Below are 25,710 nucleotides of genomic sequence, written 5' to 3'. Positions count from 1 at the left end.
ACGAAGAAACTAGAGAGAGAGAGAGAGAGAGAGAGAGAGAGAGAGAGAGAGAGAGAGAGAGAGAGAAAAGTTATACCGAACACCATCAAACGATAACATTTTTAGAATATAACTGAATATAAATGAATCAGGCCAATCAATTTATGCCATATACCTACCTTGTTTTATTTCTGTTTTATCTGCATAATCTATTACCCTGTTTAGTAAATTAACAATTTTTGCCCACTCTTGTTTAGTAAATAAAGCTGACATATTGTCCCATAACATGACAGACGCCATAACTTAACCTTCACGTCATCTATCTATTGTAACTTTTACGACATATTAATAACTAAAACTATTCCCTCTTGGTTAGTAACTTTACGGCGGCGGATTCATAACTATTTTAGTTCGTGGGTATTCTCAGCTAGCACATAACATGGACTATAGAATGGACTATCCCGTTGCTAGAGTTTAGTAAAATAAATCTAATCCTTCGGGCAGCCCTAGGAGAGCTGTTAATCAGCTCAGTGGTCTGGTTAAACTAAGGTATACTTAACTTATAGAGTTAAGGCCAAGGGCCAAGCGCTGGAACCTATAAGGTCATTCAGCGCTGGAAAGGAAAATGACAGTGGGCATTTCTGAAAGGTGTTACATGAGGAAAACATCGCAGTTGCACTTTGAAATAATTATTAGGAGAGGGTGGATAGCAAGATGGAAGAAAGATAAAATGAGTGGAGGCACAGTAAAACGACTGAAAGGGGTTGGATCTAGAGGCCGAAGGAACGCTGCAAAGAACCTAAAGTGCACCCATTCCATAACATAAACGGGAGTTACCGATTTCAGCGCAGTTCCCCCTTTCCGAAGACGCGTCAGTGAATGTTATAGAAAACGGGACCAAGCACCCTCGCTAATGGCTATACAAATGACTGAATGTTTACGACTCGAAGTCTTGAGGAATTGCTCTGAACCTCCGCGAGTTTGAATGATTTCCGATTGTCATTCCTGCGATCATTCAGTGTCCCGGCGTTGGCCAGTCCTCCGTGATCTAGATGTCAGAGTGACAAAGGCAAACACGGGTTTGGTTATTTGTCAATGCAATGTTGTCTGCCACTTCCTAGACAGACCACTTTGTGGGAAGTTTACTTTTTGTTAACAAGGTCTAGCGTGTACTTAGTGTTGTTTTTTAAATGTAATTTTAAAGGCATATATTATGGCGTTATTATAATAATTTTAAAATCTATAACTATTCATTGTATTCATTACCTATCGTAAGGAGTTCAGTGCATTAGTTTGAGGTTATTGGAGAATCAGAGTAGGTGTTCGGTTTTTGTTTATATATATATATATATATATATATATATATATATATATATATATATATATATATATATATATATATATATATATATATATATATATATATATATGTATGTATACTGTGTGAGTGCACATACATAATTTTATATATATATATACATACAGTATACATACAGTATATGTATGTATGTATATATATATATATATATATATATATATATATATATATATATATAGAGAGAGAGAGAGAGAGAGAGAGAGAGAGAGAGAGAGAGAGAGAGAGAGAGAGAGAGGGATAATTTCCCAAGATAAGAAAATGCAGAGAGGTTAGCCGAGCTTAACCAAACTACAATATCCTGGAAACCGAACGTTTCTGACTGACGTCACCTTAAAAAAAATAAAAACTGAAAAGAAAATAACGAAAGGAAGTAAAAAAAAAAAAAAAAACTCTGAGGGGACCGGAATGGGGTTGGGATGGGGGTGAGAAAGGAGGTGGGTGGAAGTTTGGGGAGGGTGGGGGGGATAGTGATAAGTCGAAACCAAGGAAGACCGACTGATAAACTCTCCCCGGCCCCCCCCCGGGAAAAACAACATCCTCCTCTGATCAGGCCAAACAGGACACCCAAATCTCCCCGCACCTACGCACTACGTTCGGATTCGGATAAGAGTGTCCGTTCTACCCACGCCATCGGCGAAAACATCTGGCTCTCATGTCCGGTTTCGGAGGCCCGAGTTCCGGCTCTAATCTCCGCCCTGTCGGCGGAGGCCGGGAGCGCCGAGGTCTTATCGCGGGCTGGAGGCGATAAGAGCCCGCGACTTCGTTTGACGAACTCCCGTCGTCAAAACACAGGCTGTCAATCCCGATTTTCTCTCTCGCGTCGATCTTCCGGCGTAAAAATAGACGTGGACGCAGAATAGGATTTCCTCTTTCGATGCGTATAATCAAGTATGTATACATATATATATATACATATATATATGTATATATTATATATATATATATAGTGTAAATAATATACAATCTCTCTCTCTCTCTCACCTCGATTTTCCGACATAAAAATAGACGTGGACGCAGAACAGGACTTCCTTTTGATGCGTATAATCATATATATATATATATATATATATATATATATATATATATATATATATATATATATATATATATATATATGATCTTATATTATACTGTATGACAGTAAAAGACATATATATATATATATATATATATATATATATATATATATATATATATATATATATATATATATATATATATATATATGTATATATATATGTATATATATATATATATATTCTCTCTCTCTCTCTCTCTCTCTCTCTCTCTCTCTCTCTCTCTCTCTCTCTCTTTGTGATAATGATGATGTCATATCATGATTTTTTGTGAGGTGAACACTCCCGTTACAAAATTTATTTTATTCTTCATTGAATAAAAATTATTTTCCTTCGGGCGCTTCCTGAGAAGCGTAATTTTATTTTCATCACCCTCATTGAACAACGGAAGATGTTTTTCAGAAAAATAGCAAAAGTAGGAACAAAGATAAAAATACATATGAATTAAACCAAAGACAAGACATCAAAAATAAATACGAGGATATGAAGAATTAAGACAAAATATAAAAACACGAGATACGGTTAAGAGAATGTCTTAAGTCAGGACAATTAATGACAAGTAAAAAATGCGCCGAAGTTTCTTCGGCGCAATCGAATTTTCTGTACAGCGTATGACCAAGGCCATCGAAAACAGATCTATCTTTCGGTAGTCTCGGTATAATGCTGTATCAGCCGCGGCCCATGAAACTTTAACCACGGGCCAGGTGGTGGCCTGGCCTATATCGTTGCCAGATGCACGATTATGGCTAACTTTAACCTTAAATAAAATCAAAACCACTGAGGCTAGAGGGCTGCAATTTGGTAAGTTTGATGATTGGAGGGTGGATGATCAACATACCAATTTGCAGCCATCTAGCCTCAGTAGTTTTTAAGATCTGAGGACGGACAGAAAAAGTGCGGACGGACAGACAAAGTCGGAACAACAGTTTTCTTTTACAGAAAACTAACAAGAATAAAGACAACATAAGGAATGCAAACAACAGTAACAAGAGAATGGCCAATTATAAAAACAACTAAATAAAAAGAAAGGACGGGAGAAATGAAAAACAAAATAGCAAGAGAGGCCAATTATAAAAACAATTAAATAAAAAGAAAGAACAGGAAAAATGGATGAGAAAATACCAAAAGCATGGACAATAGCCAAACAATTAAATAAAGAAAAATGACCACAAAAGAAGCGTATAAGAGAATACCAAAGCAAGGAAAATTGCAAAAAGCAATTAAATTAAAATGAACAGGAGATAACAGTCCAGACAATAACACGAGGAAAGGAATCCCTAAAAACCAATTAAATGGAAGGGGATAGAGAGAGAGAGAGAGAGAGACTTGTTAACCACAGACTTTGCAAGCCTTCAAAGAAAGTGCTAAAGGAAATCCCTAAAAACCAATTAGATGAAAGGGGAGAGAGAGAGAGAGAGAGAGAGAGAGAGAGAGAGAGAGAGAGAGAGAGAGAGAGAGAGAGAGACTTGTTCACCAAAGACTTTGCAAGCCAACGAAGAAAGTGCTAAAGGGAATCCCTAAAAACCAATTAGATGAAAGGAGAGAGAGAGAGAGAGAGAGAGAGAGAGAGAGAGAGAGAGAGAGAGAGAGAGAGAGAGAGAGAGACTTGTTCTCCCAAGACAAAATAATAAATCAAAGTTCTAAAGGATCTCCTTGTAGGACCTCCCTCTCTCTCTCTCTCTCTCTCTCTCTCTCTCTCTCTCTCTCTCTCTCTCTCTCCTTCGAGACCCCAGGAGTACAGGATACCCAATGGGAGACTCCAGCTGGCAGTACAGGTCCACCAATTAGGCACACTGTTGGGGGGCCCTTCTATCTTCTGGCCCCAGGGGGAGCCACGCCCCCCAAAGCCAGGGAGAAAGACAGAGAGAAACTGGTAAAGAATTTATCATCATCTTGACCAACTCGACACGTTTACAGTTATCATCATTACCATCTCATCACAATCATCATCATTAACTTCGACCCTTTTTCAGAATTTTTGTTATGCAATGAATGAGACTCGTACTGTTCTACTGTTCTTCATCTCTCTAAAGAACAAGACTGTTCTTCATGGTCTTTGTTACGTAGCAACTGAGAGTTATTGTTCATGAGATTTTCTTTACGTTCAATATTTTTCTCTTTTTGGCAATTTTTCCCATCTTTTATTCCCCCATTCCTTCTGTCCTCTATCTATCCTACTTTTTATTCCCCCATTCCTTCTTCCCTCTATCTATCATACATTTTATTCCCCCATTCCTTCTCTCCTCTATCTATCCTACCTTTTATTCCCCCATTCCTTCTTCTTCTTCCCTCTATCTATCTTATCTTTTATTCCCCCATTCCTTCCACCCTCTATCTATCATACCTTTTATTCTCCCATTCCTTTTTCCCTCTATCTATCCTACCTTTTATTCCCCCATTCCTTCTTCTTCTTCCCCTCTATCTATCCTACCTTTTATTCCCCCATTCCTTCTCTCCTCTATCTATCCTACCTTTTATTCCCCCATTCCTTCTCTCCTCTATCTATCCTACCTTTTATTCCCCCATTCCTTCTCTCCTCTATCTATCCTACCTTTTATTCCCCCATTCCTTCTTCCCTCATCTATCTATCTATCGATCTATCCATATAAATTTTCAGAAATTAATAAACAAAAACAAGAACGGTCCGAATGTCAGATGCTGAAGTGATTGAATATCATTAATTTCTAATATATATGAATTGGTTCCTCGCATGAGAAATGCGTTGCTTATGCGATCATTTTACTGTGACCGGGAAGAGAGAGAGAGAGAGAGAGAGAGAGAGAGAGAGAGAGAGAGAGAGAGAGAGAGAGAGAGATAATGATGAACATTGTAATTCAAGATCATATGCTGGCATAAGTAAGGTTCTAAAGGATCGAATTAGCTGACACTGTAAATGAGAAAATCATATATGTATCTCTCTCTCTCTCTCTCTCTCTCTCTCTCTCTCTCTCTCTGTATATATAGAGAGAGCTCTGTCTCTCTCTCTCTCTCTCTCTCTCTCTCTCTCTCTCTCTCTCTCTCTATATATATATATATATATATATATATATATATATATATATATATATATATATATATATATATATAATATATATATATATATATATATATATATATATATATATATATATATATATATATATATATATATATGTATGTATGTATATATAGAAACTCCACCTCCCAACCATTAGAGAAAAAGAATAATTCTTGGAAGAATAAAAGTAATAAAAACTTCCAACCGATTTTGTAAGTCTGCGCTCACATGGTACCTTTTGTTTACATCTCTCTTGCACAGATACAACACGAAAGGTTTACTGACGACCAGGTGACGGGTCACAATGAGGCCCGGCAGTCAACAAAGCGAAGGAGTGAGGGTATAGCACCACATCACACGAATCTGGTCAGAAATATTTTACTGTAGAAAAAATAAAAAATTTTTCTGTACTTTTCGACTGACGAAGAAAACATATTCAGAATACAGTTTCATTAGGTAATGGGGTAAACTCTCTTTGATGATGTGAGTAATAAATCAACTATAAATAAATAAAATTGACTAATTAATTAACATGGAAAATGATGTGCCACCTGACTTCGTCAGGAGTAATTAAACCGTTCCCCTAATAACAACGAATGAGGAGGCAAGGTTACTCGATAGACTTCCAAAGATTTGGGTCCTACTCTAAACTTACTCTCAACTCCTTTCTCTATCGCAGGGGGAAATGAGTCAGGACTCCCGGTCTCGTAAATGCATAATTGATGACGCTAATATAACTGTAAGGCAACGTTGCTACGCCACATCACAGAGAATAGTCAGGTGTTAGGTATGCAAATCAGCACCGTATCAGCTGCAGGCCAGTATACCACCACCGCCGCCGCCACTACCAGCGCTGCTGTTGTGCTGCTGTTGCTTCTGCTGTTCCTGCTGCTCCAGATGATCAATGGAGGGGCAGGTAATAGGATATGATCACCACCATCACCACCACTGCCATCCCCAACGCTTTCTCCACCGCCAATGCAAACGATAAGAATCGCCAACAATGTGGAAAAAATAATGTTGACAGCTGAAGATACTGATTGCTGTCGCTGCTGTTCCTGCTGTTTCTGCTGTTCTGCGGCTTCAGCTGATCACTGGAGGCCCAGGCAATACGAAGAAATTATCACCAACATCTCCAACACTTCCCGCACCACCACTAATACGAAAGATAAGCATCGCCAACAATATGTGCAAAAATGACAATACTGACATACGCACAAAATACACTAGCGTACTGATACCGTTAAAACATTGGTAATATAAGAGAGGATCGAGGCAGGAAGTCCCGACACCCTAAGGACAGTATATGCCATCAAGTGGCTTCAACCAGGTTACCTTCATTTTGCATATTTTCACAGAAGCCAGAAGTGAGAGAGGCTTGACCCGGGTTGGACGACGGTATGTCTAAAATTATAGTTTATTACCCATAAAACAATACAGTATATACATGGTAAAATATCTATACTAATAATATCCAAGTGGATATTCCTTGTTTGTCCTCACCTGGGTGACACTAGGGGAGACATGACACAGCCACCCACTCCATACAAACCTGTTTGTCTGCCCAGGTGGGGGCGGAGTAGGTAGGGGAACGGGAGGGTAGGGGAGACATCCACTCTCTTCCTGCAAACCCGTTTGTCCGCCCCGGGTGGGGGCGGGGTCGGTAGGGGATCGGGAGGGTTGGGAAGACAGCAGCACCGAGTTCCAGTGCGTGTAGTGCGCACCAACAAACAAGTATATATGTAACACATACATACATTATGTAAAATATATTTATATACATATATATATATATATATATATATATATATATATATATATATATATATATATATATATATATATATTATAATTTCAGACATTATCAATGTTGCACCTAAACTCTCTATTTCCCCAATCATATAGAACTGAACCCATTATCGTCTTCATGTTGAATGTAGTATAAACAATACTTCCGAGAAAACTTATTACATGTAAAGTTGTATTTACAAAAGAAAATAAACCCATTATAAAAAAGTTACGTTTAAATGTGAAAGTATTATTACATTCAAGCTGATAAACGTGACAGTTAAAAATTCATAAACGAGCATATTTTGCCGTTTTGTCTAAACTTTCGCATTTATTAGCAAGTACATTCTTATGCCACTCCTCCTCTCTCTCTCTCTCTCTCTCTCTCTCTCTCTCTCTCTCTCTCTCTCTCTCTCTCTCTCTCTCTCTCTCTCCTTGTTCTTGTAATTTCTTCTTCGTCAAAATGTCTGACATAGTTTTATGCCAGAAATGGATCTACTTATCATTAAGTCTACTACCCTAATTCTATTGTTCTCCTTGCATTTTAATACATTTTTATCTATTTATTAATTTTTTTTTTTTTTTAATAAGCGGGATCTCTTCTTTATTTATTTCCCTTTACCTCCTCTTACTTCTTCCTAATGAACACCATATTCTTTGGAAGCTTGAATTTCAAGTCAATGGCCCCTTCGGTGGGCTTGTTCCATATGAATAGGGTTCATCTTCTTAATAATAATAATAATAATAATAATAATAATAATAATAATAATAATAATAATATTCTTGTTAGAACAATTCCATAAACTTTGACCTTTACAGCTGATAACTGATTCAACCACCTGTTCTTGGGATAAGTGATATCTTATCCAATGAACATAATATCCTTATGTCTTTTTCACTGACCGTTATCTCCGTCTAATTAATAGTTCATTGTATTCTCTCTGATAAAAAAAAAAGAGAAATAAGTGTAAAGTATAAAATGACATCTTCATCTAAGTGTTACTATCTAACTATACAGGAATAGAAGCCCTAAGGTATATTCAAAAATGAGAAATAAGTGTAAAGTGACATATAGGCCTAAATCTAAGTGTTACTATCTAACTTCATAGGAGTAGGACCCCTAAGATATATAAAAAAACGCGAGAAATAAGTGTAGTGTTAAGCAACATATTCATCTCAGTGTTACTCAACTCTCCTAGGGTATATTAAAAAAAGAGAAATAAGTGTAAAGTTTAAAGTGACATATTCATCTAAGTGTTATTATCTAACTTCATAGGAGTAGGACCCCTAAGGTATATCAGAAAAAATGAGAAATAAGTGTAAAGTTTAAAGTGACATATTCATCTAAGTGTTATTATCTAACTTCATAGGAGTAGGAGACCCAAGGTATATTAAAAAAAATCGAGAAATAAGTGTAAAGTGTGAAGTGACACATCCAAGTGTTACTATATAACTTCACAAAAATAGGACCCCTAAGGTATTAAAAAAAAAAAGAAGAGAAATAAGTGTAAAGTGTAAAGTGACATATACACCCAAGTGTTTCTATCTAACTTCATAGCAGTCCTAAGATACATTCTCAAGTTATTTCAAACCAAAAGGTTTGCTTACCTTCCCACTAAAGGACCCCTTCTCTAACGACCTGTCGGTCTATAAATCCTTCGTCAGCTGGAGCTTGGGAAAGTCAACTACGGTTCCTTTGGGAATACGGAGTGTCTGACGAAGGGCTTGCTGCTTACTGTGTCTGTGTCTGTATGTCCGTCACACTGCCTTGTTTGTTCTAGCTTCTGGTATTCATGGCTGAGTTGGTCTGGAAAGTAAAAAATAAAAAATTAGTAAAAAATGCGCCGAAGTTTCTTCGGCTCAATCGAGTCTTCTGTACAGCGTATAATCAAGGACACCGAAAACAGATCTATCTTTCGGTGGTCTCGGTATGATGCTGTATGAGCCGCGGCCCATGAAACTTTAACCACGGCATGGTGGTGGCCTATCCTATATCGCTGCCAGAAGCACGATTATTGCTAACTTTAACCTTAAATAAAATCAAAATTACTTAGGTTAGAGGACTGCAATTTGGTATGTTTGATGACTGGAGGGTGGATGATCAACATATCAATTTGCAGCCCAATAGCCTCAGTAGTTTTTAAGGTCTGAGGCCACACAAGCCGGCACAATAGTTTTCTTTTACAGAAAACTAAAAATGAGAATAAATAAAAACTAATAAAATAACTTAAAAGACCCTTTGCACAATAAACAATCTTAATATTATCAATAAAAAGTATACCCTCATTTTCATCACAGCTTTATCAGCGCGACACTCTAAATTAGCCTCGAGATCATCTCGATGTTAAAATGACGACTCATTTAACTCTAATTATCCTGTTTACATCTTATCGGTCCGGAAAATCTCACGAGGGCGAACGCCCCAGCCCAGTCATTCATCCTGCGTCCATTAACCGAAGGAGCCTGCCCGAATTTGGGGCTCCTTAACACCAAGGTCCCTTCAGATATACTCTGAGAGTATATCTGAATTATTATTATTATTATTATTATTATTATTATTCAGAAGATGAACCCCATTCATATAGAACAAGCCCACTAAAGGGGCCACTGACTTGAAATTAAGGCTTCCCAAGAATATTATTATTATTATTATTATTATTATTATTATTATTATTATTATTATTATTATTATTATTATTATTCAGATGATGAACACCATTCATATGGAACAAGCCCACCAAAGGAGCCAATGACTTGAAATTCAGGCTTATTATTATTATTAAAGAATATTATTATTATTATTGTTCAGAAGATTATTATTATTATTATTATTATTATTATTATTATTATTCAGAAGATGAACCCAATTCATATGGAACAAGCCCACCAAGGAACAAGGCTTCCAAAGAATATGGCGCTCATTAGGAAGTAAGAGAAGGTAGAGGAAAATACAGAGAGATCTCACTTATTAAAACGGAAAAATAAATCAATAAATTAATAAATAGCTAAAAATGTATCAAAATGCAAGAAGAACAGAGTTATCATTAGCATTATGACCTTTTCATATGGAACTTCCACCAAAGGGGCCACTGACTTGAAATTCTTAACGCTAGGCTGGTGCTTTTATTAGCGCTCTTATTATTTTCAGAAGAAAACTGCATTGAACGATGGGAGAAGAACGCGAATATTATCTCCGCTGAAGATGAACCCAATTCATATGGAGAAACTCCCAAAGGGCCAATGACTTGAAAGAGGTGGTGGGGTGGAGGGAGGGGGAGGGAGGGGGTTCAGAAGATGAACCCTAATATGGAGACGCCGAGGACGAGAAGAGGAACAAGAAAAGGAGAGATTATTATTAAAGGAACGGGGAAGATGAACCAATTCATATGGAATGAGAAAAGGGACGGGGAAAGAAATTAAGAAGGGGAATTATTATTATTATTATTATTATTATTATTATTCAGAAGATGAACCCAATTCATATGGAACAAGGAAAGGACCGAGAAAGGGAAAGGGGAAGGAACATGAAAAGAGAACGGGAGGAAAATACAGGAACAAGAAAAAAAAAAACAAATGAATAAATAGAAAAAATGAAAAACGCAAGAAAACAGAGTTATCATTAGAAAAGGAATGAGAAAAGGAACGAGGAAAGGAACAAGAAAAGGAACGAGAAAAGGAACAGGGAAAGGAACAAGGAAAGGAACGGGGCAAGGAACGAGAAAAGGAACGGGGAAAGGAGTGAGCAAAGGAACAGGGAAAGGAACAAGAAAAGGAACGAGAAAAGGAACGAGAAAAGGAACGGGGAAAGGAGTGAGCAAAGGAACAGGGAAAGGAACAAGAAAAGGAACAAGAAAAGAAAAAAGGAATGAGAAAAGGAACGGGAAAGGAGTGAGAAAAGGAATGAGAAAAGGAACGAGGAAAGGAACAAGAAAAGGAACGAGAAAAGGAACGAAAAAAGGAACGAGAAAAGGAACGGGGAAAGGAGTGAGCAAAGGAACAGGGAAAGGAACAGGGAAAGGAACAAGAAAAGGAACGAGAAAAGGAACGAGAAAAGGAACGAGGAAAGGAACAAGAAAAGGAACGAGGAAAGGAACGAGAAAAGGAACGGGGAAAGGAAGGCGGCGGACGGACGAACGATCATTCAGTGTCGGAGGCGCTGCCGCTCCTCATCTGCATACAACATCCATTACTCAACACGTCCTCCTCCTCCTCCTCCTCCTCCTCCTCCTCCTCCTCCTCCTCCTCCTCCTCCTCCCCTTCCGCCCACCAAAGCCCAGCAAAAGCAGCATCTCTTATTATTTATCACTCGCATCTCGCATCCCGCCCGCATCATTCATCTATAAACCCATTGGCAATAAGTAGGGCGAAAGAATGCTTAAAGGCGGCCGCGTTCAGCTTCCAGTCGGAAGGGGTGGCGGAAATTCGCCGTAAGTTGACCTCGAGGCCAGTCTTTACGTCAAGGTCCAGAGAAGACCTTTTCTCCGGACCTTGCTTTACGCTGAGTTTCCAAGAGATCGAGGTGGGTGCTTTATTGTGACTTCTCCTTCTCTCTCTCTCTCTCTCTCTCTCTCTCTCTCTCTCTCAAATTATTCACTCAAAATTTTCATTCATTCATTGTCTGTTCTCACTGTCCATGGTGACCACAAGCTTGGTAGGGAAAACTTAAAAAATCAAATAATTTAATTAAATGCACGATGTACGGCAAGATTAACCAAACAAAATAATATCTGAATGTTTACAGTGGTCCACCTACACTATTTCTGATCGTATCTGTCAGGTACCATAAAAAAAAAACACTGACTTGGCTTCCCAGACGTATCGTAACTTCATATAGAAGATGAATTAAATAAGTGTTTAAACAGAACGTATGTTAATAATCGTCAAGAATACTGCTATTTTTAGGCAATTAATTATAATATGAAATCACTGTTAAGCTAAAGTGCATGTATCGAGGTGTATTGTATTAGACTCTGTCATTTATTAAATTATGAAATCCAGATATTTCCAGTGATTGTCATTTACCTTTTCCAAAATAAATCTAATGAACTGACTCATTATTATTTTTATTATTATTATTATTATTATTATTATTATTATTATTATTATTATTATTATTATTATTATTATTATACAGCTATATATTATGTACACACACACACACACACACATATATATATATATATATATATATATATATATATATATATATATATATATATATATATATAAATTTGCATACAAGAAAAACTTTTGCTAAAAGCATAAATATATATATATATATATATATATATATATATATATATATATATATATATATATATATATATATATATATATATATATATATATATATATATATATATATATACACACACATTTATCCAAAAAATCAAAAGAAAAATATAGCCTCACTATCAAGTTAAGTGCTCATATTCTCTACCAAAACAAAACAAAAAAACTACGAGACCATAAACTTGAAATCATGTTTCGAACGCCGAACCAAACTAAACTCTTGGTCCCCTACAAGGATCGAACACGTCTGCCACTCCTTATACGAAACCCGACCGGATCACAGGAGGATCTGCCAATGCAAAAAATTTTTTATTGATGCTGACGCAGAAAACAAAACGAGCTTCTCCCGAGAAAAAAAAATATAAAACGAAACGAGCTTCAGGGAAAAATATAAAAAACGAGCTTCTTAAGAGAAGAAAAATATTAAACAAAACGAGCTTCTCAAGAGGAAAAATATAAAACAAAACGAGCTCCCATGAGAAAAAAAAATATATAAAACAAAACGAGCTTACGGGAAAAAATATTAAACAAAACGAGCTTCTCAAGAGAAAAAAAATATATAAAACAAAACGAGCTTCTCATGAGAAAAAAATAAAACAAAACGAGCTTCTCAAGAGGAAAAAATATAAAATAAAATGAGCTTCTGAAGAGAAAAAAATTAAAACAAAACGAGCTTCTCATGAGAAAAAAAATATAAAACAAAACGAGCTTCCCAAGAGGAAAAAATATAAAACAAAACAAGCTTCTCAAGAGAAAATATATATATATAAAACAGAACAAGCTTCTCAAGAGAAAAAAAATATAGCCTAAAACAAAATGAGCCTCTCAAGAAAAAAAAAAAATATAAAACAAAACGAGCTTCTCAAGAGAACAAAAATATAGCCTAAAACAAAACGAGCCTCTCAAGAAAAAAAAAAATATAAAACAAAACGAGCTTCTCATAGAACAAAAATATAAAACAAAACGAGTTTCTCGAGTAAAAATAATACAAAACAAAACGTGCTTCTCAAGAGTAAAAAAAATACAAAACAAAACGAGCTTCTCAAGAGAAAAAAATACAAAACAAAACGAGCTTGAGGAAAAACAATCTAAAACAAAACGAGCTTAAGAAAAAAAATATAAAACAAAACGTGCTTCTCAAGCGAAAAAAAAATATCAGAGATAAGCAGACTGAGTGTGAGAGATCGTAAACAAACAACAAACAATGGCCCTCTTATTTGGACAAAGCAATTTGAGTGTAAAGTATCTTAAACAAACAAGAAACACTGACTTTCTTTATTTGGACTAATGCTGTTGTAAATGCAATGGAGATGAGTTTGCCTGCTGAAAGTGTTTACATATTATTATTATTATGATCAACTTTTTTCATTCTCAATTTTTGTCAGTGTAAATAAAAGTGTAAATGACAAATTACTGATGCCTTTCTCTACCCAGGTCACTGAGGGAGAAGACACAGGAAGGGGTCAGGTACAAAGTCTGGCCGTAGAAGGGAAGGGAATTACAAAGAATTACAAAATAAAGCGAGAACGCCGTACGAGAGCTGTAAAAAATTTTTGATTACGTTTAAACATAAACAAATTACATTACTCAATAGTGCGTATGTGTTTCTCTATCTATCCATTAATTTATCTATCTACCAACATAATGTAGCCTACACTAACTACGCACACAAACATATAAATGTACGAGTATATATAAATAAACACATATATATATAAATAAATATATATATATATATATATATATATATATATATATATATATATATATATATATATATATCCATTAATACTGAATTCACCACATTGTTGGAAATTACACCTAAAGAAAGTATATGAAAAGTGCACCTACCATGACCACGATTCGAACTCGAGGATTTTCTGAACTATAATAATAATAATAATAATAATAATAATAATAATAATATTGCAGCCATATTATCTTCACCAGCTTACGGGCATATCATTTCTACTGCCTCTTTTTAAAGCCTGTATATATATAAATAACAATAAAATACATACATACATACCAATTCTCTCCAATATAACCCTCGTACACATAATAATGAATCTGTGAAATAACTACATATAACTTGAAGAACATTCTAGGAAAATCTTAAAACAACAAAACTGGTAGATTTTAACATTTCCTCCCCACGAATCAAGCAAGCCCAGACCAGTTCAAGAATCATGCTTGTAACTGAAAATTCGAAAGCACCAGAAGGTATAGGAGAGATGGAAGCAGGGAAGGAGTTAGGTTAAGGAAGGATTAAAAAAATAGGAAGGGGGAGGAGAAAAGGAGGAAGGAAGGAAGGAAGGAAGGAAGGAAGGTGGTCTAGATAAGGCAAGGGGTTGAAGAGGGGAGGAGGGGGGTTGGGAAGGAACGGGGGAAGAGAGGTAGGGGGGTGGGGGTTCCAAGGAAAAGCGATCCGAGTTTTACGAGGGGGATTAATGACCCTGTTACACGGACTCTAGAAATAACCACTTAATGGCCGATAAACAGTGAGAGCAGCCTGATTACTGCGGGGTAGCCAACGAAGAGGCCTTGTTGTGGACTTCTTGCTCTCGCTGCTGGCGAGGGAGAGCAGCTTGAATAACATTACAGCCACTCGGGAAGAGAGAAAATTCCCTCCCGGAAGCAAATATGCTTTGAGTTACCTTCCTCAGCACGGCACGCATGCTTGGGAGAGCGTTGGTATGAAGTGCAAGTTAATTATTGTTTTTTTTTTTGTATACTGGGCATAAATCTTCTATACCTGTAGTATATTGATTTAAAAATTATAATTTTGGTTTATTTTTGGCCATGTATACAGTAAAGGAAGAAGAACATTACTCTGGACACACACACACACACACACACACACATATATATATATATATATATATATATATATATATATATATATATATATATATATATATATATATATATATATATATATATATATATATATATATATATATATATATATAATATATACAGTATATATTTATATATATATAGTATATATATATATATATATATATATATATATATATATATATATATATATATATATATATATATATATAATATATACCTATATATAATAACAAGTGTAAGATCCGAACAAACGCACTGCATCACAAAGAAAGCAATTTTCTGGATATGGATGCTATCCTCATACCCTATTCGCCCTAGCTACAGCCCACAGCAGTCGACTACCAGCCGGAAAGTATATAAGCACCTAATTCACCTTCCAGACCATCTGGGAAGTGATGAAACTTCCAAGAGGAACATGGTTAAACCGCATCATCAGCTCCCCCCGGTTGGGATCGATCCCGATCTCTAGCTGGAGAGGTGAAATTGCAACCACTGGACCTCAGGAACCTTCTATTTGGTACAGGTCTTGGCTCACTTTTGCAATACCCGTGGTTCGTTCCCAGCTAAGGATGGATACCAGCGTCTCCCAAGGTCACGAAAAAAGGTGTGGTCCTAACATCCTCATCCCTGAAAGCTTGCTGGAAAACAAGGAAGCTGTCATCCCTGAAAGCTTGTTGGAAAACAAGGAAGCTGTACTATTCTGAGAGTAACCACTCCAAAAAGGGAAATGGCGTGTTGTGAAATCTCTCTCTCTCTCTCTCTCTCTCTCTCTCTCTCTCTCTCTCTCTCTCTCTCTCTCTCTCTCTCTATATATATATATATATATATATATATATATATATATATATATATATATATATATCATACATATGTGTGTGTGTTTGTGTATGTTATGTATATAGCCTCATATATACATAAATATATATATATATACGTGTATATATATGTATAAATAGCCTATATATATATATATATATATATATATATATATATATATATATATATATATTATATATATATATATGTATGTATATATATATATATATACATACATATATAATATATATATATAATATATATATATATATATATATATATATATATATATATATATATATATATATATATATATATATATATAGTCCATCAACCGCCTGTCCGTCAGCAATATTTCCAAACGTCCCTTCGCAGTGGCGTTGTGTTTTCATAACAAACCTCAACGAAAACATACTGCTGCGCAAGAGACATCATTCTCTTGTGTTTTATTTCACGACAAAATGTCGTGTACATCCGCTTTTCCTCTTCCTGTTTCATCACTAGGCTAATAGACCACAAAAACAGAAGTTATCGGGACACCCTCGTGTTATTTAAAAATCCTCCGGTGTATTTCCAAACATCCGCATTTGTCAATGTTTACTCTGATCTAATGTGAAATATCAGCCAATTTCTGCGATCAGCACTTGTCTTTTGTTTTTTTCTACAGACAATCAAATCAAATGTAGCTTCGTGTACTGTCCTTCCTGTGTTTTCTCCTCCACACGCAAGCGGGGTGTTATACGCACACATATACATACATACATTCATGCACATATGTGTACGTATATATGTTTGCCCATGCGCATGTGTATGTATACTAACGCACGGCAAAGTACTTGCACACTCCCGCATTAAGCCCCCAAACTCATTACAAATTAGACTAATCAAAAAACTATATAAATAAAAGAAAAAAACATTTACTCGCCAAAACCTTATCAACACCAAACCATCCGCTCAAACGAGCAGACAGAGAAGCAAAGAAAATATCATTTACTTTTTAACGTCCTGTTAGACCCAACGGTTAGACCAACGAGGGACATAACACAACCTGTTGTTCTCTGAGTGTAATACGAGATAACCCCACACACAGAGATCTCTGCCCCAGCGAGGTCATTTGTATGTCGTATTCAAATTCATTAGTTAACTTCCATCTAAATGACCCCCGTGACAATGAGAACCAACGGTTGTAGGCCGAGTGAGCAGTTTGTATAACACTGGGGTGAACGAGGCGAGAGAAATTGTTTTTTTTTTTTTTCATCTCCTTAAACATTTTTATAGTTGGGATTTTTCTTTCAATTCATGAAATATACCCGGATAACGTTTATGTCGACTGAAGTTAGGTTCCTGTATTTTGATTTTAAATAGTAATGTTTAAGTTTATTCACGGTAATTACAGCCGTATCCGGTTAATGTGAAATGAAATTAGCCTTCTGTAATTTCATATAGTCTAGTAAATGATATATATATATATATATATATATATATATATATATATATATATATATATATATATATATATATATATATATATATATATATGATTATTATCACTTTTGTACGTGATTCATTTATCACACATTACCACAGGTGAAAAATAAGAAACAGGGTGTAGGTCCTGACCGGTTTCGACTTTATTTCAAAGCCATTGACGAAGGACTGATACAGAGTGTGAGAAGTCACAAATATATATACTACAAGAACAATACTGACGAACATACACAACCGTTAGAGGCTCCATATCCCCACTCAGGCCGGTGTCGAGGTAGGGTGGCCTTTAAAACTCATTTGGCTAAAAATCACAATAGACTCTCAGGGGACATTGCTGATAAACAGACCATACCCCACCTCAGATCCACACCTGACAGGTGTCATGGAGGCAGGTTTGGAAACTCATAAACATTACTACCCTCGTACTGTGTTTACAAATATGATAATCCTATTTTCATATATCTCTACTGCCTACCTTAAAGTTTAAACAATTTACAAATTTCTTTTGATATTAAAGGATCAAGTTTATACATCCCTTGACTGATATTCATATTATGGTTGTAACTTTCTTTTATGAAGCTAGATTCAATGATGTTCCTTTCCAGTGCATTATTAGAATATACAATCCTTTTTGCCCCTTCCCAGTTGATAGCATGATTGTTCTCACTAACATGTACAAATATACCACTGTTCCCTTGTGCATATCTCACACATTTCTTATGTTGTTCAATTCTTTTTTTCCAGTGCTTTCCCGGTTTGGCCAATATAAAAGTTGTCACAAGACTTACACGGAATTTTATATACACACCTTTAATATTGTCTGGGGAGTTCTTGATAAGTACATTTTTCATTGTTGTATTGTTCTTAAATGCGACATTAACACCAAAATTCTTAAGAAGATGAGGGATATCTTTCATACTATTATTATAAGGCAGAACAAGCAAATTTTTTGTGACCCACTAATATTTCTTCCTATGTGCATTTCTATTCTGGACAAAGCAATAAGGTTAAAAAGTCAGTGTTTTCATCTATGTTTTTAAGAGCATTACGGGTATGTAGCCTGAATATATTGATGATGAAATAGATAAGATTAGGAATGCAGGCAAAAAATTGAAATATCCTGATAGTGTATTAAACAGTGCATTTGAAGCGGCAAAAAGACTATGTATCAAAACCAGAAAGAACCAGAAAGAACCTTACAACACAAAAAATTTGCTTGTTCTGCCTTATAATAATAGTATGAAAGATATCCCTCATCTTCTTAAGAATTTTGGTGTTAATGTCGCATTTAAGAACAATACAACAATGAAAAATGTACTTATCAAGAACTCCCAGACAATATTAAAGGGTGTGTATATAAAATTCCGTGTAAGTCTTGTGACAACTTTTATATTGGCCAAACCGGGAAAGCACTGGAAAAAAGAATTGAACAACATAAGAAATGTGTGAGATATGCACAAGGGAACAGTGGTATATTTGTACATGTTAGTGAGAACAATCATGCTATCAACTGGGAAGGGGCAAAAGGATTGTATATTCTAATAATGCACTGAAAGGAACATCATTGAATCTAGCTTCATAAAAGAAAGTTACAACCATAATATGAATATCAGTCAAAGGGATGTATAAACTTGATCCTTTAATACCAAAAGAAATTTGTAAATTGTTTAAACTTTAAGGTAGGCAGTAGAGATATATGAAAATAGGATTATCATATTTGTAAACACAGTACGAGGGTAGTAATGTTTATGAGTTTCCAAACTCCGCCTCCATGACACCTGTCAGGTGTGGATCTGAGGTGGGGTATGGTCTGTTTATCAGCAATGTCCCCTGAGAGTCTATTGTGATTTTTAGCCAAATGAGTTTTAAAGGCCACCCTACCTCGACACCGGCCTGAGTGGGGATATGGAGCCTCTAACGGTTGTGTATGTTCGTCAGTACTGTTCTTGTAGTATATATATTTGTGACTTCTCACACTCTGTATCAGTCCTTCGTCAATGGCTTGGAAATAAAGTCGAAACCGGTCAGGACCTACACCCCGTTTCTTATTTTTCACCTGTGGTAATGTGTGATATATATATATATATATATATATATATATATATATATATATATATATATATATATATATATATAGGATTAACAGGTCTGCTATTGGAATTATAAGCACCGCAAATACCTTTCGTTGTAGACTAGACCAAAGTGGTACTAAATATAACTGTTATAAAAATCATAAGCACCACAAACACCTAGGAATACCCACGGAAAAAAATATTCATTATCAAAGTATCCCCTACAACAGAAGTGGGAAGGGTCAAATAATTCCTCTGTAGAGATGGGAGTTCCTCTTGGCACTGTACAAAACCCGTTACATTGTTCAAAATGCAACTCGCTTATTTTTCTTAGCTTTTCTAGAAGTTTGCCAAGGGCGGGTCTCTGATCTGCAGCCTTCAATCTGCTCAAATATGACCAAGTCGATCAAAACATGTTTAAAGTAAACCGTTACCAGGTTATTGTGACGGTAAACGGTTGTGTTACCCCACCCCCAGCCTGTTGACAACAACATCGGTCTATTCGGTCTATAATTCTGAGCTTGCTGCAATGGGCAGATAGTATTCTTTACCGTGTTTTTATTCCTCAATGTTCATAATCTATTATGATATATTAACTCTGATTATCTGTATTAACTGGGTCATTCAAATCATTTGAAGATGGGATGCCGATCGCTGTCAGTCGACTGACCTTCAAGTAGCCTACATGATCCATACCTTGGGTTCACCAATATCCAAAGGTATTCTTTGGATATTGGGATTCACAAGGTCTCTCTGCTTCTTTTTCTCATCAAACGAACTTTGATCGCCATGTTCTCAGCCAGGGTCGAACCCAGTACCTGCGACTTATCGCGCTAATTACCCTGGTGCAAGAATTATGAATAAAATATGGCTACTTCAGCGAAAAGGCATCAATCTGCTGTGACATAATGCATTCTCTGACGTCACGGGTTGTCAATACACTTGGACAAACCGAATCTCAACCGCCACACTCGTACGATAATTTAATGCCTCTTTTTACAGTTACCTACCACTTTATTTTTGGTGACTATCAGTGATTCTCCTTTATCATACAAGAAGAATGAATTACAATGTGTGCATATTAAAAAGGGTGTATGAAATTCAAACTAAGTAGGCCTAAGCAAATAACGGGTGCTACCCGAAATTGTGCTAGGCATAGGTCTATCAGGATTATTCCTGAGGTTTATAAGCTCTGTATGTGACTGGGATGAAATTTGGGTGATGGTGATGATGTAGATTGTATTTTGTAAAGCAAGGGAAATACACTTTTGTAAGTAAAATCACCCTCAAAACTTCAAAATCATATTTAACTTTGCAACCTATAAGTAAAACGGTGCCTATTAACCGAGAGCAACAAAAGCAGCGAATAAAATGTAAAAATTCTGTAAATCATTTGTAGGGAGACGAGAAACCCACGAAGTTGCGGGACGAGGTAAGGATGATCCTGAGCCTTCTCTCTCTCTCTCTCTCTCTCTCTCTCTCTCTCTCTCTCTCTCTCTCTCTCCCTCTCTCTCTCTCTCTCATCATTTCGAAATTCTTTAGCGCGATTCGTTGTCCGAGACTTAGTATATCGAAATGCATTAAACCAAATGCTGAGATCAAGGTAGCAATAACGTAGTTACAGCGGTTGAAAAGTATTACCATTACCATAGTAATATAATGCATTTAAATAACACTACTGAAGTCAGACCACGCCTTAAAACCCAATAACTACCTTTTAAAAGTCAGTAATAAAAAACTGCCTTATCTTCCAAGAGCCGACTGATAGGTTGCCGGGAGACGTGTAACCCCTCTGAGAGGGCTGCGCTCTAGAAAGTAGTTCTAGTACAATTCGTTATTATTAGCTGTTTAAATGAAGTGACATCAACGCCCTTGGCGGTGGAATACTTTCTTTTGTTTGCCGGTGTGTTTAAGTTAATGCTTAGTGCTAGGCCTAGGTGAATTTTTGGAACCTTCATAGGCCTATTTCGTCCTCGGAATTTGTATACTTCTAAATTTAGTTTAAGCAAAATAAAAGTGACCAATTCTAACCAGGTTAGACGTGTGCAAGCTGTGAGGACCATCTACTATGTACTTAGCCTAAAACAGGTACGTGTTTTTAGTGTCATTTTCTTTTCTTTTTACTTTTCCATGTGATCTTGACAGTCCGGAAAAAATGCCGATTTTAATTAGACAATGGAATTCTTCCTACGGGTTTTTATGTGACTCTGAAATGTCGATTTTAATTATACAATGGAATTCTTCCTACGGGTTTTTATGTGATTTTGACGAACTTGGTGTGAATTTGATATTATTTGAATTACAAACAGACCCATGGTTTAACAATAATGGCGAGCCGAAGTGGAAAATGATAGGCTAGCTTTAGGGTCAGGGCAGGTGAAGGGGAGGTACGTACAGAGAGGCTTTAAGGGGTGGCACTAGTGTCTTTCCTGTGCTTTGTCTTTCCCAAATCTCTACTCGTCTGCAGCTTCTAAAGTGCAGAAATTTGCACACATTAGGCCTATATCTGCTGGTTGTGTTCTGCTTAATGGTGGATCAAAGATACATTTCAACACGGATGCATCCTAACCTAACCTACCCTACCCTAGGGCACTGAGCCCTGAGGTAGATGGTGGCAAGGCTTCATCCTTCCCCTGCAGTATTCCCCTCTTCTGGTGCCCACAGGAGCCAAGTTGACACTGTCACGTACTAAACTCTCAAGGACTGTATGAAGGATATGTTTATCCTAACTCCATTCCCCTTTCATCATTATACTGTATCATCTACATATGGAATTTCTGTAATTTTCCTGATGGTATCATATCTAACCCTCCCCAGTCGTCTGAACCCTAGTTCCATCGAAAGCATCTTCCTCTGCTAAATACTTCATCTCGAAATCCTCCATGGTTTTATCCCCGTAGGGATGGGTATTGCTGTCAGTGCACCACATGCAGTTCACTGTAGGTATTGCTTAAGGTTCTTTGCAGCATCCCTTCGGCCCATAGTTGCAACCCCTTTCGCTGTACCTCTGTTCATGTTCTCTTACTTCCATCTTACTTTTCGCCCTCTCCTACCTATTGATTCATAGTGCAACTGTGAGGTTTTCCTCCCGTTACACCTTTGAAACCTTTCACTATCAATTTCCGTTTCAGCGATGAATGACCTCATAGGTCCCAGTGCTTGGCCTTGGGCCAGAATTCTATATTCCATTCCATTCCATAGTTTGATCATGCCCTCTAATCCTCTGCCTTCCTCTTGACCTTCTGCCTCTAATAGATTTCACCGAAGCCCTCTTTACTCCTCCTTCCTCACTTATCCTTATCACAAGCCCAAACCATCTCAGTCTCGACTCTTTTAATACCAGTTATCTTGACTACCCCTGCACTTCTAATTAATTCATTTTGCAACCATACAGGCAGCAAGATCCCAAAATTCATCTAAGCTTCCTCTTTTCTGTTCTCTCCTTCTTAATGGCCATGTTTCTGAACCATACATTATCACTGGTCTGATTAATTTACAATAAATCTTTATTTTTAGTTTATTTAGCATTCTCTTGTCACAAACTACCTCAACCACCTCCCTCCATTTCCCCCAAACTGCTTTTATCCTACTTTCAACCTCAGTTTCACACCCCTTTCCTGGCTTAATACAGATTGTAAGTACTTGCAATTCCCTAACTGTTTTAAACCTAGGCATCCTCTATGATAACTAACCTATCTCCTCGCTGCTTGCTGGACACCATAACCTCACTTTTGCTCACATTTACCACATCTGACCCTCAGTATGGTACTCTCTTTAAGCTTTATTCTCAAATCTCAAAATCTTCTAAGTTTCATTGTCAATGTCCACATAACAACATTTTTTATATTTACTGTATGTATACACTAACACAATCACCACTGCCTCCAACACTGCATGATCAAAGGGCCTCTGCGGAATTTTGCAACTCCGTCTTACCTGCGCATTGTCTCCATAAATCTCTCATTTTTCAGCCTCCTTTCTGCTAGTTCTCATCCTAGAAGATCTGGGTATCCTGACTCTTTTGGTGCCCAAAGGACCCCAGCCTGGCCCTGTCATGCACTATTCCCCGGGGGTATGTGCAAAGTGCATTTCCAAACCACCTCAGCCTCCCTATCATCATTATCTCATCTACATATGGAACTAACAATTTCCCTTATTGTATCATTTCTCAAATATCTTACTCCTAATATCATTTACCACATTTTCAAATAGACAAAATCTCTCACATATATAAATACAATTTCATTATCATACCATGATTCTTGTCTGTACAGCAATACTGACTTGTACTATATAAGACTCATGACTAATGTTACTTTTGTGTGCATTTGCTTTCTTTTAGATGTACAAATCTTATGCAGCCTACCCACAGTTTGATTTGCCTTTTTACAGTCTCATAAAATTTTAACTCCAGTGAAACAGAAAACACCAATAATGAAATTAATATAATGGCTTGTTCCTAAACTATAATACGATACACAAACTTTTGCAATCCTGCTCTGCATAATTAATAGACATAAGTCCTGTAGAAAATGCATTTAAATCTAGAATTTATTCTGCCTTTGCTAAAACAATATATACCTGGTTAGTGAGTAATTTTTTTCCTGAGCTGCTAAAATATCAGGAAATGATACAACTGAATCTACCCATATTGTATTGGTAAATACAGAATGAGTCAAATATATGGGTAAAATAATGTTTTCACCAGAGTAGTGCTTTATCCCCTTAGCATATTGGTGTTTCTTAACAATCCTTTTGTTTCTGCAATAAACCAATGATAAATTGTTAAAAAACATATAAATGCATCGGAAAAAACCATTTTTCAACAGTAATACATCGTAACCTACTGCAAATTAACCAAACCTAGGGCGCAAGCTTGCCCTCAAACCTAACCTAACCTAACCTACACCTCTGCAAATCATAGCCCCCATAAGCGTATATTCAGCCTGATGATACTCATTCATAAATACGATATCTCGGTTATATATAATTTGCAAAGATAATGACATAAGAGAAACCTTTCTTGAAACACTATTAAGTACTATTTCATTCATAATAAATCACGAATTCGCGATGTGTGCATGACCGCAATTTAACCACGCATGTTTTAACGTAGGCTACTCACCTGAATGATTACATGAGACGTATAAGAGGAGCTGGGATTTAGCAATCGTCCTGTTTGCTTTAAGCTGTTGATATGTTTATCTAAATGATAATAATAATCATTTTATATTCAGTGTATATCTAGGTCTTGAGGTAACAAGAAAAAAATATTTGTTCAAATTTATCTCGTTTCATGAGACCGACAGCAGCCGTGAAATTCTCTCTTTTAACAGGGTATTTGCGCTATTTTAACGACTTTTTTGGACACGGGAGACCATAAGAACTTAAATTTGTCTCATTTCATATTTCAGCCATGGCTATTTCAAACCAAACACCGCTTAGTATATTGTCTTAATTCGCAAAATAAGTTATTCATACCGCACACTCACTAATCACACACTGACGACGATTGTTTACTTATGACGTCACGGCGTGAATGACGGCTGTTGCATTGTGGGTATATTTACATTAAGTCTTTTCTCTATAGTTTGTGCCCAGAAAGATCAAAGCAGTTCGTCCCACAGATCCCCTAGTATTCGAAGATGGAATTTTCAATAAGAAGTTCGACGACTTAAAGGATAACCACACTACCTGGCGGAGGTAGGTGGGATCGTTCGTTTTCGCTCGTTTATGTTTTCTTCGTTAAATTCGTCGAAATGTAACCAAGCTGTACGAACGAAAGCCTGATAAAAGACGACCGAATAACGATTATGTTGTGTGAATAACCTCTTTGATTTCCGCGTAAATATATAATTTAATGTACGGATTACGTGGTACATATGTTCAAGATCTAGAGATATGTTTAGGAACGTACGTAAT

At 36.4% G+C, this 25,710-nt stretch overlaps 1 long non-coding RNA gene across 1 annotated transcript in view; it reads right to left on the bottom strand.

Annotated features, from left to right (window-relative positions):
• The window catches only part of LOC136847027 (uncharacterized), a 47,463-nt gene extending 22,187 nt beyond the window's left edge, over positions 1-25,276 (bottom strand). The window contains exons 1-2 of the long non-coding RNA XR_010855587.1: positions 24,914-25,276; positions 8,867-9,065 (exon numbers count right to left, since the gene is read on the bottom strand). This is a non-coding gene — a long non-coding RNA (uncharacterized lncRNA). The remainder of the gene's footprint in view (positions 1-8,866; positions 9,066-24,913) is intronic.
• Positions 25,277-25,710: the final 434 nt, after the last annotated feature.

Source organism: Macrobrachium rosenbergii, chromosome 16 (genome assembly GCF_040412425.1).
Source record: "Macrobrachium rosenbergii isolate ZJJX-2024 chromosome 16, ASM4041242v1, whole genome shotgun sequence".
Lineage (NCBI taxonomy): Eukaryota > Metazoa > Arthropoda > Malacostraca > Decapoda > Palaemonidae > Macrobrachium > Macrobrachium rosenbergii.
Note: the sequence above shows the minus strand (reverse complement) of the source record. Positions and strands in the feature narration are given on the sequence as shown.